The sequence below is a fragment of the Felis catus genome, chromosome E3 (genome assembly GCF_018350175.1).
Source record: "Felis catus isolate Fca126 chromosome E3, F.catus_Fca126_mat1.0, whole genome shotgun sequence".
NCBI lineage: Eukaryota > Metazoa > Chordata > Mammalia > Carnivora > Felidae > Felis > Felis catus.
Genome location: NC_058383.1, coordinates 19,872,069 through 19,883,664, shown reverse-complemented (window position 1 = coordinate 19,883,664; position 11,596 = coordinate 19,872,069). Strand labels below are relative to the sequence as shown.

The 11,596-nt window shown below is 53.7% G+C and overlaps 1 pseudogene; it reads right to left on the bottom strand.

Annotated features, from left to right (window-relative positions):
• Positions 1–9,354: 9,354 nt before the first annotated feature.
• LOC101086939 lies at positions 9,355–10,657 on the bottom strand (annotated as a pseudogene).
• Positions 10,658–11,596: the final 939 nt, after the last annotated feature.

Genomic DNA, 11,596 nt, shown 5'->3' with positions numbered 1-11,596 from the left:
GGGTGTGAGGTTCGTGTGTGTGTTCCCGGCCGAGGTTACAGAGACAAACTCAGACGCACTAAAGAGCCGTGGTGACAGGAGGGCTTAGCTACCAACTCTGTTACCTCCAGGCTGGTGATCTGGGGGAAAATGCTTACAATTTTGGAGCCTGAGTTTCTTCATCTGGAAAATGGGAATGATAACCTCTATGTCATACACAGATAGAAGGGTCATGTGGATTACGTGAAAACGGCTTTTTTAACTTTATTTATTTTGAGAGCGACCGAGACAGAGTGAGTGGGGGAGGGGCAGAGAGAGGGAGAGAGAGAGAACCCAGGTAGGTTCCGAGATGCCAGCACAGAGCCCGACACGAGGCTCAGTCTCACAGACTGCAAGATCACGACCTGAGCTGAAGTCAAGAGTCAGACGCTCAACCAACTGAGCCACCCGGGAGCCCCTAGATGAAGTATTCTTGACCAAAACAAAAACCAAAAAACCGAAAACAATGGACCCATAGCATCTGCTTAGAAGTCGAGGCAGATCAGCAGATGGTTTGCTAGGTTTCAGGAGTTAGCGGTTCCGGGTTCAAGGGCATCGCGTGTCTGGACTGCTGAGGCCCTTCCTCCGGAGCGTGAGTACGTTCTCCCCCACTCTCCTCCCAGCAAAATCGCTTAGCGGGAACAGAGCACCCACAACCCAGGCCCCTCCCAGCCCTGCCCAAGGGGGTCCCTGTCCGCCCATCGCCGCCCCCACCCCCATTGCTGCCCTGCTCTCCCATCTCAGAGGGTGACAGAGGGCACACAGAGGCAAAGTTGTAGGTGCTGCTGCATACTGAGCCCTCGGTGTGGAGGCCACAGACCGCTCGGGGACAGAGTGGCCACCATGAGCTCACCACCGTCCCCTGACCACCTCCTCCTGTCTCCTTTCTCAGCAAACGCCATCATCTCACTCCATTGTTCGGGCTGGACCCTCATCACGAGGGAGGTCTACCCCTGCCTCAGCCCCACCTTTCATCAGTCCCTAACACCGCCCCTCCCCCACTGCTGACCCCCTAATCCAGGCCCCTTCCTCCCCGACCGGTGGTTCCCAGCCCTGCCTGCACAGTAGAGTCACCTCGGGAATATCTACAAGATACAGATGCCCGGGCCACTCCAGAGACCTGGACTGGGCATCAGTAGTGGGTTTAAAGCTCCCCGGGTGATGAAAATGTACAGCCAGGGCTGGGAAGCACCTCTGCCCTTGCTGTGTTCCCCATCAAATGCACTTTCAAGCCCTGGGGTCTAAAACTGACACCTGCAGGAACCAGGAAGTTGCTACAAGGGAGCAGGGGAGGGGCTTTGGCACACTGGAGAGCATGCAACCCACACAAGGGGAAGCCAGAAGTTCAAAATTGCATGTCAAATCTCCTGATTTTTTAACTATTTTTAACATTTATTTTTGAGAGACAGCGAGAGCATGAGCGGGGGAGGGGCAGAGAGAGAGGGAGACACAGAATCCGAATCAGCCTCCAGGCTCTGAACTGTCAGCCCAGAGCCCGACGCGGGGCTCGAACTCGTGAACAGGCGCGCCTCAAATCTCCTGATTTCCAAACGTGGGTCACAAAATCAAATTCTCTCCAAAAAGCGGGGGTAGTCAATGAAAACATTTCTGAAGGCAATTTCAGAACCACACACAGAGGCTTCTGCTTCTGAATAGAGAACACGGCGATCTTTCTGAAACAAAACTTGGCTTCTCTTCCCTAACTGCTTAAAAACTTCCGAATTTCCCCACGGGCCAAAGGATTTGACACGGCCTTCAAGGCTCTACAACAAGCTGGCCTGAATATGTTTTCCTTACCTGGACTCCTGCCACCTCCCCCTAACCCTCTCTAGACCACCTCAAACCTGTCATGACTTATGTGCAGTAACATGTACTTGTTTTCGTGTACTGTTCTCTGGTTTTTGATAAGCACACGTGGTCAGCACACCCTCAATACCAAATAGTTCCATCGCACCTCAAAAGTCCCCTTTTGCCCCTTTCGGTCAGTTCCTCCCACCCCAGCACCGCTGGCCAGTTTTCTGTCCCTCGTCTTCCAGAATGTCACACACGTAGAAGCGCACGTTGCTAGCAGCCTTACAAGCCTGGCGGCTTTCACTTGGCCATTTGTGACTCACCCGCGTTGTTTGCTGCTGAGTAATGTTTCATGGTCCATCAGGTCTCTGGTTGAGAGGCATTTGGGCTGTTTCCCACTCGGGGACGTTACGAAACGACTAATAATCACTTACGTACAGGTTTTGGTATGAACATAAGTTTCTCACTTCACTCTGCTGAGCACCCACGAGTGGGATGGCTGCCTGGGACGGAAGGGTGCCTAGCTTTGTAAGGACCCACCGAGTCACTTTCTGAAGGTGGCTTTCCTTTGTGATTGCCAGCACTTTGTAATTTCCCGAGTTTGGGTTTTTCATTTTCGCCCTCGAAGTCCCTGTCCATTATCTTAACCCTAAGAGGTAGTTTGTACCGGTCTCCCATTATTAACTCGATTTTACAGATGGGGAAACTGAGGCACAGAGAGGCCAACTCTGGGTAGGTTAGTGGCAGGGCTGGTATTTGAACCCGTGCCATTGGCCCCAGATTCCATGACCTTAACCATTCCCTGCTTTGGACATTTAGGGTCCCGGCACACCCAGGGGACGGGCCGCCCCCACACGCAGAGCCCCCGGCCAGCTGTTTCTTGTCCCGAGACCCTTAAGTGTGGCACCCCCCACTCTTCGTGTCTGCCCCCCCTGAGGACAGCTGTCACTCCCCACCCCCTGCCCGTATTGTCAATGCCACTTCCGTGTCAGTAGCATCAACGGTGGCCGAATGAGCGAACGAAGGGGAGACAGTGGGTGAAGGATGAATTGCTGAGTCAGAAGAAAGCTGAGTCCCCCACGGCCTGCATCCCAGCGACCACAGCCCGCGATCCAAAAGCAAATGCGGCTCAGGGTCCGAAAATTAAATACCGCTCCGGGTGCACGCCTGAGCCCCCAGGGCCGCTCCGTCCTTCTCTTGCCGTCTGCTCGGCAGATACGTCTCGGCCCAGCTCTCTCCCAGCCCGGCGCTGGGGAGGCAGCAAGCGCTTGGAGCAGGGACCATTTTTCAAGCGGGTCCAGGGATTTTCTCCTTTCCTGTCCACAGGCTTGGCGTTGGGGACGCGGCATGCTTGGAGCGATGGGCTGGCTGCAGGCACTGGCTCCTGAATTATTAACTGGGCTGGGGAGAGAGTTGCTTACAAATGCTGTCCGTCCAGCAGCCCGGGCAGCCCACAGACTTCAAACAGGCCTGGAGCAGGGGGGCGGGAAGGCGAGGGACTCGGCCGGGGGGTGCCCCACACGCTGGCCAGATCTGAAGCCTCTCTTGCCGAGCGCTCCCTTGGCCTTCGTCCCCCGGCCCGGAAGAAGTTCATTTTTCTTGAGCTCTTCGCACCATAGCGCCTGCTTTGCTGGATTTAAGCAGCTGACGTCTCCTCTTCCGCCCACTGCAAAACCAGTGGGCGAGTGGATGGAGTCTAGTGATTAGGGTACGTTCTGAGACACAGACTCTTGGTCTGTGGCTTATCACGGGTAGGGAGCGGAGTAGGGTGTCTGAGGTTGCGTCCCCAGAAGGAGAGCTTGAGACGGTGGTTCTCATGAGGGGCGTTCCAAGGAGAAGGGGAATAAGGGACACGGGATGGGGCTGGGGACTGGCCTCAGGAGGACCCCATGGGGAGCTCCGGAGCGTCTCCTGCAGCTCAGGCAAAGGCCCTTTGTACCCCCACACCCTGAACCCCCACACCCATAACCTCCTGAGCAAATGCGGCTCAGCGGGTTATGGGTGGAACAGCTCCAGTCCAAATGGGCCATTCTCCCGAGAAGGGAAAGCCACGAGCCACTTGTAGCTACCAGCCACCACGTAGCCAAAACCGGTATGGTGGCCTCACGGGGTGATCAGGACCCCAGCTCCTTCTGGATCTCTGTTCCACCCTCCTCCAGGTGAGGTCCCCATCCTCATGGTCCAAGGTGGCTGCCCAAGCTTCCCCAACACATCTCCATCCAACACATCAAGGAGAGCAGGGGGAGGAAGAAGAGAAGAAAGGTTTGACCCTTCTTTCTTAAGGAGATGCCCTAAAAGTGTCCCACAACACAGCTACATGGAGCTGTAAAGGACGTGAGGAAATTCGGTCCTCATTCAAGAAACAATGTGTGGGAATAAAAACTGGCATCCTGTTAGTAACAACGGAGGAAGGAACGGATATTGAGGTAAATAACTCTCCCCCATCCATTCTCCCTTCAGAAGCTAAAGGGGCTTTTTAACTCTCTACAAAAAAGAAAAATCACTTTTACTTAAAATCTCTGCAGTTGTTGGCAAAAATGGCCCTAATACTTAGCAGCTCCTCCCACTGAGAGGAGGAGTTTGCTTCTCCCTCCCCTGGATCTGGGCTGATCTCGTGATGTGTTCTGACCAGCAGGAAGGGACTGACGCTCCGCAGCTCCTGGTCTAGGCCTTCAGAGGCCTCGTGGCTTCCGTTCACACACGCCCTGCAGCCACCCTGGGACCAAGCCCGCGCTGGCCTGTCACAGGAGGAGAGAGTCCCCAGCTCCCCCAGCCGTGCCTCCCGAGGCCGTCATAAGCCAGCCGGCCCCACGTGACCCACCAGCTGACCCTGCACACATGAACGAGTGCGCCCAAGGGCAGCTGGGCCTGACCCAGGCCGGAAGAGCCACGAACCCAGCCCAGCACAGCCTGCTGTCCTGCAGGCTCCCGACCAGAACTAGAGATGGCTGCTTTAAGTCACTGTGGTTGGGGACAGTTTGTTACACGGCCCAGGCTAACTGATAATGCTCCGATGACCTCCCCTTGCTCTCAGGATAAAGAGCAACGACCACCAGGGGTCGGGCCTTGGCTGATCATTCCAGCCTCATCCCAAGCACGCTCCCCTCTGCGGGGCCTTCGCTTCCACAGACCCACTGACCCCGAACCTTTGCAGCGGCCCCGTCACCCGGTTTCTGCCTCCTCTTCCTGCGGAGCTCAGCTCACATGTCACTTCCCCAGGGAAGGCTGCCCTGGCCCCCCCGACCTGACCCACGCTCTCGGGCCACCACGTCCCTCTCTTCCACAGCACTTATGCTTTACATTTTGTCAATTTACACTTCCTCATGGGATTCTTAGATTAAATCTGCCTCGCCCGCAAGGCTTCAACTCCGCAGGAGCAAGGACTGGGTCTATTTGGCTCACCGTTGTGTCCCCAGAGCCCAGAACAACGCCTTTTCACAGTGGGTATGGCCGTTGTGTCTCGGAATGCACATCCGCGCCCTGCATACAGTAGGCGCCCAATACAGACTTCAGGATGAAGGAGTTGAATCTGAGCATTGCCAAAGACCATCGGTGGAAACTCGTCACGCCTTGACTGTAACGTTAGTTCTTAAAATATGAAAGGTGACAAAATGGGAGCCCACAGAGTTTTTAAGTGACACACACAGACTCATCAAGTTTGTCACAAATGTGACTATGGACAGCCTTACCTCTTGGCTCATCTGAGTCCTTAGGGCCACCTGCTTTTCTCAAAGGACGCCAGTTACAGTTTGCGAAAATGTGCCTAGAATCCTTTCTTCCTGATAAGAAATCCTTCACTTACGTATCCCGTGAACCGCAGTGTGGGCACAGGATGGCCTCACATTCATCCTAGAATTCGCAGCGATTCCGAGAGCGGGCTCAGGGTTCAGAATCCCTGGGCCTGAGTCTTGGCTCTGACGCACAAGAGCTGCGTGCCTCGGGACCCGTGCCTTAACCTGCCGAGCCCTCAGTGCCATCATCTGTAAAATGGGGGTGAAAAAGCTCCTCCTAGGGTCGTGAAGACGTGAGAAACCAAAGAGGAATGAACGAATGAGCTCAGGCCCATGCTGGACAGCGGAGAATCAAGTCAGAAAAAGACACCTTCGGGCTGTTCCGAGCTGGGGCCACACACCAGAAGTACCAGCCCCCAGGCTTCGCTTAAAGACCCAAACTGCTGGCTACCTGAGATTTGGAAACCCTGGCCCCCCCCCTGCCATTCCCACCTGCCAGCAAGCAGCTGGAGCTCACCTCCCCTGCTCCAGACTCAGACCTTCGGGTCTGCGACCCCGGGCAAGCAGTGCAGATAGTTGAGCAGTGCAGCAGAGCAGACGATGGGGTCCGGGAGGGCAGGGGGCCCTGCTCAGCCTGCAGCCTGCAGCCCGGGTAGACAAAAAGGCAGGGCACAGGCTCTGCCCCCACACAGGACCATGCAGGTGGCAATGGATAGGTCGGTCCCCTTCCCTGGCTTTAGTTTACCCCAAAGGTACACGAAGGGGCTCTAGCGGCCTGATGGCTTTTACGCATTTCTTAAGTGTACCTGAAACCATCATTGCTCCACCCCCACCCCAAATGAAAGTAAACCCACACGCACGTGTGAGCAGAGCTTGCCGGGGAGAAGGCTGGGCAGCGGGGCAGGGCCCTGAAACCCCGTCTCATCAGTCTGGGCCCACAAGCGCCGGGCCAGGCGAGGAACACGCGTGAGTGCCACCTGAGCCCGACTTGCCTGTCACACCTTAGACTGAACTCTTTCAACCGGCCCCATGTGGTCTATGTACCAAACAATGACTTTTTATTTCCATCAGGAAACATGTGCCCTTGGGGCGCCTGGGTGGCTCAGTCGGTTGAGCATCCGACCCTTGACTTTGGCTCAGGTCACGATCTCACGGTTCACAGGACCAAACCCCGCCATCCGGGCTGCTTGGGATTTTCTCTCTTTCTCTTTCTCTGCCCCTCCCCTGCTCGTGCTCTGTCTCTCTCACTCTCAAAAGGAATAAACATGAAAAAAATGTAAAAACAGTGTGCTTCCCCATTTGTCTTGAAGCACGCGGCCCTCTTAGTCTGTCTTTCACTTTCCTGTGTTTGCTGGGCGTGTGGCTCTCAAGAAAGGGTCTACATCCTTCCTTGCTTCGTGGGAGAAAACTAGGGTTGCAGTGACAGAGACAATGACAGACAGCGGCTGTCGTCAGCCTCAGGACAGGAAGGTGAAAGGGAAGAGCTGGCACAAACAGGCCACCCCACACCGGCCAATGGCTGCCCTCAAGGAAGAGGCTCCAGGTGGCCAAGTCTGCTATCTCTAGAAAATCAGCAACCCAGACTTTTGATGAGAAGTCTCCTGACTTAAATAGCATTACTAACTTTTCTGCCAAACAAGACCCTGTTCCAACAAAACACACCCATAGATGCAGACTTACCCCAGGAGCCGCCAGTGTGAGACATCCACCCTGAGACGGGCCTCGGAAGCCAGTTCTCCTTGGAGGCTGGCTGCCTTCCCACCCTGAACTTGGCAAGATCAAGTCTGAGCCGACAAAAGAGTTCCCTTGCTTGGGAACCCCGCACAAACTGCCCCCTGCCCCCTCCCCCAACACAGAGAACAGATGTGACACGTGAACTGAGGCAAGAATGCAGCTTGAGATTGGATGGATGGACCTTGGAAACACAAAGCACAACTTGTTCAAAACAGGTGACGGGCAATCGGTCGGACCAGGCTGAGAAGGGTTCACACCGACACCAGAACGCAGGAACCACCAATGCTCCGCACGCCAGTCCCTGGATCTTTCTCAAACAAATCCGAACGAGTATCCAGCACCCCACTTACACCTTCGCTGGCTCCCCATTGCCCTCAGAGTGAGGTCCAAATGCAAGGCCTTAACTTGACCTTAATGCCTTAGGTGCAGCCTCTTCTCTGGGGATCCTTGCCATGTGTCCCAGGGGCCCTTGCTGTCCCCACAAAAGTACTTTTCCTTCTCTCTCTCTTCTGGGGCTTTTTTATAAATGTTATAAAAATGTTATAACCTAGAACACCCTCCTCCTTCTTTTCCTACCCAACTCTCTCCGTAGGATTCAGTGCAGGTGTGGCCTCCACCAGAAAGCCCTCCCTGATCACACCTCAGGCTGAATTTAGGTGTCACTCCCACACCCACGACCTTCTCCTTCCCCCCATCTGTGTTCAAGTCACTGTGAGTTGCAATTATCCGCTTCCTAGATGGTTTCTCCCCCAAGGAGACAATATCTTCAGCACTTAGCACAGAGTAGGTACTCAGTAAATGTGTGAAGGAAGGAAAGAAGGAGGTCTGAAATGGAATAGAGACCATCCCCCCAGTGCTTTGGGGTATATATCTCCCTGAGGACAGAGGCCTCAATGAGTACTCAAAGGCCTTTCCGTCCCTTGGGCCTCAAAGAATCACAGTTCAGAGTTGGCAGGATTGCTACTCAGAGAAGGACAGACTTTATCGATGGTCACACAGCAACACGGGAGCAAAACTGCATGGAAAGTTCCAGTCAGAACTCTGCTGTTGTGGTTGGCTTCTGTTTGCTTCCCCAGATGCCCCTCCCCCCACCAAGGGCTCAGGGAAAAGTCAAGGTGATGGGGCTGGTGGCGGGGGCTGGGGAGGGCAGACACAGAAGGTCTCTTCTCTTCTGGGTCTTCATGGGCATTATAGCTCTATGAATTATTCACCAGAAAATCTGTTTGAGGTAGTGTCTTAGTCTTAATTTTCAATTCCCCTAATGCTGGCCAATTCTGTGCTGAAAAGCTCTCAATTATTAATGTTTCTAAAGCAATATTTGTTTTCTCTGCATCCGGCAACAACCGAGGCCTCAGAGCTAGTGATCCTACCCCCGAATTTCCCACAGAGCTTTGCCTTGCTGAGGAAGCATTTCAAAGGGGTCAGAGGTGTGTTAGGGTACAGCAGCCAGACTGAGAGCATTAAGCCCATGCAGAGACAGGTACTTAAAGGTTTTCCATTTTCAGGAACTCCCAGGACGAAGGAAACTCTACAAATAGCAAGAACAATGACTATGTATTTGTGTCTTATGTGCCAAACGTGAAGCTAAACACTTTACTTTTACTTATTTGACTCCATTTTCTTTGGAAATTCAAATAATTCCTTTCTTTTTTTTTTTTTTAATTTTTTTTTTCTCTTCAACGTTTTTATTTATTTTTGGGACAGAGAGAGACAGAGCATGAACGGGGGAGGGGCAGAGAGAGAGGGAGACACAGAATCGGAAACAGGCTCCAGGCTCTGAGCCATCAGCCCAGAGCCTGACGCGGGGCTCAAACTCATGGACTGCGAGATCGTGACCTGGCTGAAGTCGGACGCTTAACCGACTGCGCCACCCAGGCACCCCAATCAAATAATTCCTTTCAACTGCAAACAGTTCTTAAAACTGCATTTGGAGTCAAAGCCCTGTGTTATCAAAATCATAAGGAGAATTTCTTTTTTTTTTTTAAGTTTATTTACTTCGAGAAAGAGAGAGAGCACACACACGCGGGCGCACGTGCAAGCAGGGGAGGGTCAAAGAGAGACTGAGGGAGAGACCGAACCCCAAGCAGGCTCCTGGCCGTCAGTGCAGAGCCCCACGCGGGGCTCGATCCCACAAACCGTGAGATCACGGCGAGCAGAAATCAAGAGTCGGACGCTTAACCGACTGAGCCACCCAAGCACCCCTGAAAATCAAAAGGAGAATTTTTAGGTAAGGCAGAATTAGTTCTACGTTAACAAGACCAGATCCGACTTGGGGATGGATTCTTTAGCCAAACTGTAGAGAATGGAAACTGTTTACAGAAAACGATATCTACCCATGTACTCAGAGGTGCACACTATATGCTGGTATTCAGAAGGCGTTCTCAAAGAGCTTTGTTTTATTTTCTTGGATTTTAAGATGCCTAAGGCCCTCTTCATCCTCGATCTTGGGGGCCAGATAGCACTTCACACCCCCCACCCCAGCAATCTTACACTCTACCACGAGGGGTCCATCTGCCGGCACACGGAGTGCTACTGTAGGGGAGAGTGGGGTCGCTTTCATAAAGAGGTTCAGGGACCTCGGGGCAAAAGCTAGCTGAACTTGGTTCACTCAGCTCTACTGTAACAGCGTCCTCCTCTTTGTCAACGTTATTCCTTTTCGACCACTTAATACTTTCGTTCCCAGGTTTCTGCACTTGGAGAAAATCTCACTCTCTCTTTTGCACAAAAGGCTACACCAGGGTCCCCAACGTGACTGACATCTGGGCATACAGGTGCGCATTCACCAGAAGGCATCTTCGCTCCACAGCTCTACTCTGCGTCTGGATTTCCAAGTTCAACATGTAAGTCCGCTGACTTCATTTCATAGTCTGAAACCTTTCCCTGCTTTGGAGCTTCAAGTACCGGCATCGAGGTGCCTGCATCAGCTCCAACCCTTCGCAAAACAACGTCGTCAGTGCCAGCCCAGTTTTGTATTTTGGACGTGCTGGGAGGTTCACGGTCACGGCCAAGTTGTGGTCACAGCTGGACGTGTGGAAACCCCGGGAGCACAGGGGCGAGCTGCACCGGGGAGGCGTGGGATGAGTCGACACTGGGCAGGTTCACACCCCCAGGCTGATGTCCCAGGGGGCCTTGATGATGACGTCCTTCAGCGGCTCCAGCACCTTCTTCAGGATGGAGCCCTGGACTGGGCACGCCTGGAACACGATGGCAGAGTCACAAGGATGAGGCTACAGGTGGAGGGAAGGAGGAAGGGCTGGCCAGCTTAGGCGTCACAGGGTGACAGCAAGCAGGGAACGTGGTGGTGAGAGCCTGTGACCCAGGAAGATCACAACCTACTTATGCAACTTACAAAACTTCTGGGCAGTAAGACTCACCAGTCCCATTTTACAGATGGGAAAACAGACTCAGAGAGGCCCCATCTTTGCCCATGGTTCCTCACCTCATCAATGTGGAGAACAGGATTTGGACTCCAAGTCTACGTGACTCCACGGGCAGCACCTTCTCTACCTTGACACTATGGTGCCCCCTGGGGTTTTAGCTGCATACAAAAGGAAGAACTTTCTGGAAGCAAATTATGTTACTCTCAAAGAGCACTTGGATGAGCCATTGGCAAGAGGAAGATACGAATGGGAGGAAATTCTGAACGTGGGGGCAGCAGAACCGAGGGCATCTGTGGCACCCCCATGAGGGACAGCTCTCCTTTATTGTGACACAGAGCGATGGCAGGGTGGAGGAGGGGTAAGAAGCAATCTCTGTCAACAGTGACGAAGGCATCCATGTGCACCTTTAACACTCAGGCTCAATGACGGACAAAGGGCACGAAGCCTGGCAGAATAGACGCTTCAGAGTCAGACCAGCCTAGGAGGGCGTCCCCAGCTGAGCCACCTGAGCCAGTCCCTTACCGCCTCTGTGCCTCACTTTCCCACGTCCTTGAGGCAAGTTACCACCGGCCCCTCCCTCACAGGCTCAGGCGCCACACAGCAGGGAGAATGCCCATTTGGGGCCTGGCACACCGTGAGGGACCAACGCATGCCAGCCTCCCTACCCCTTCTCTTCATCAGAGCAAGAGGCTGACGTTTTCAAAAAGATGTGCTAAAAACCAGGGGGAAAGACAGAAAGGAAGCAGAGAAAATACCCTTTGTTTTGCAAGGCTCTTTGGTTGCAAGGGGGGAAAAAAATCCACTCAAAGAGCTGGCGCAAAAGAAGAGGGGACAGAGAAAAAGGAGCAGCTGACTGAGGACAGAGCGGTCCCTTTCAGGACAGGGCGCGGGTGGGGTCCCGCAGAGCCCAGTCAAGGAGCACACGGCAGACAGCCTCCGGGG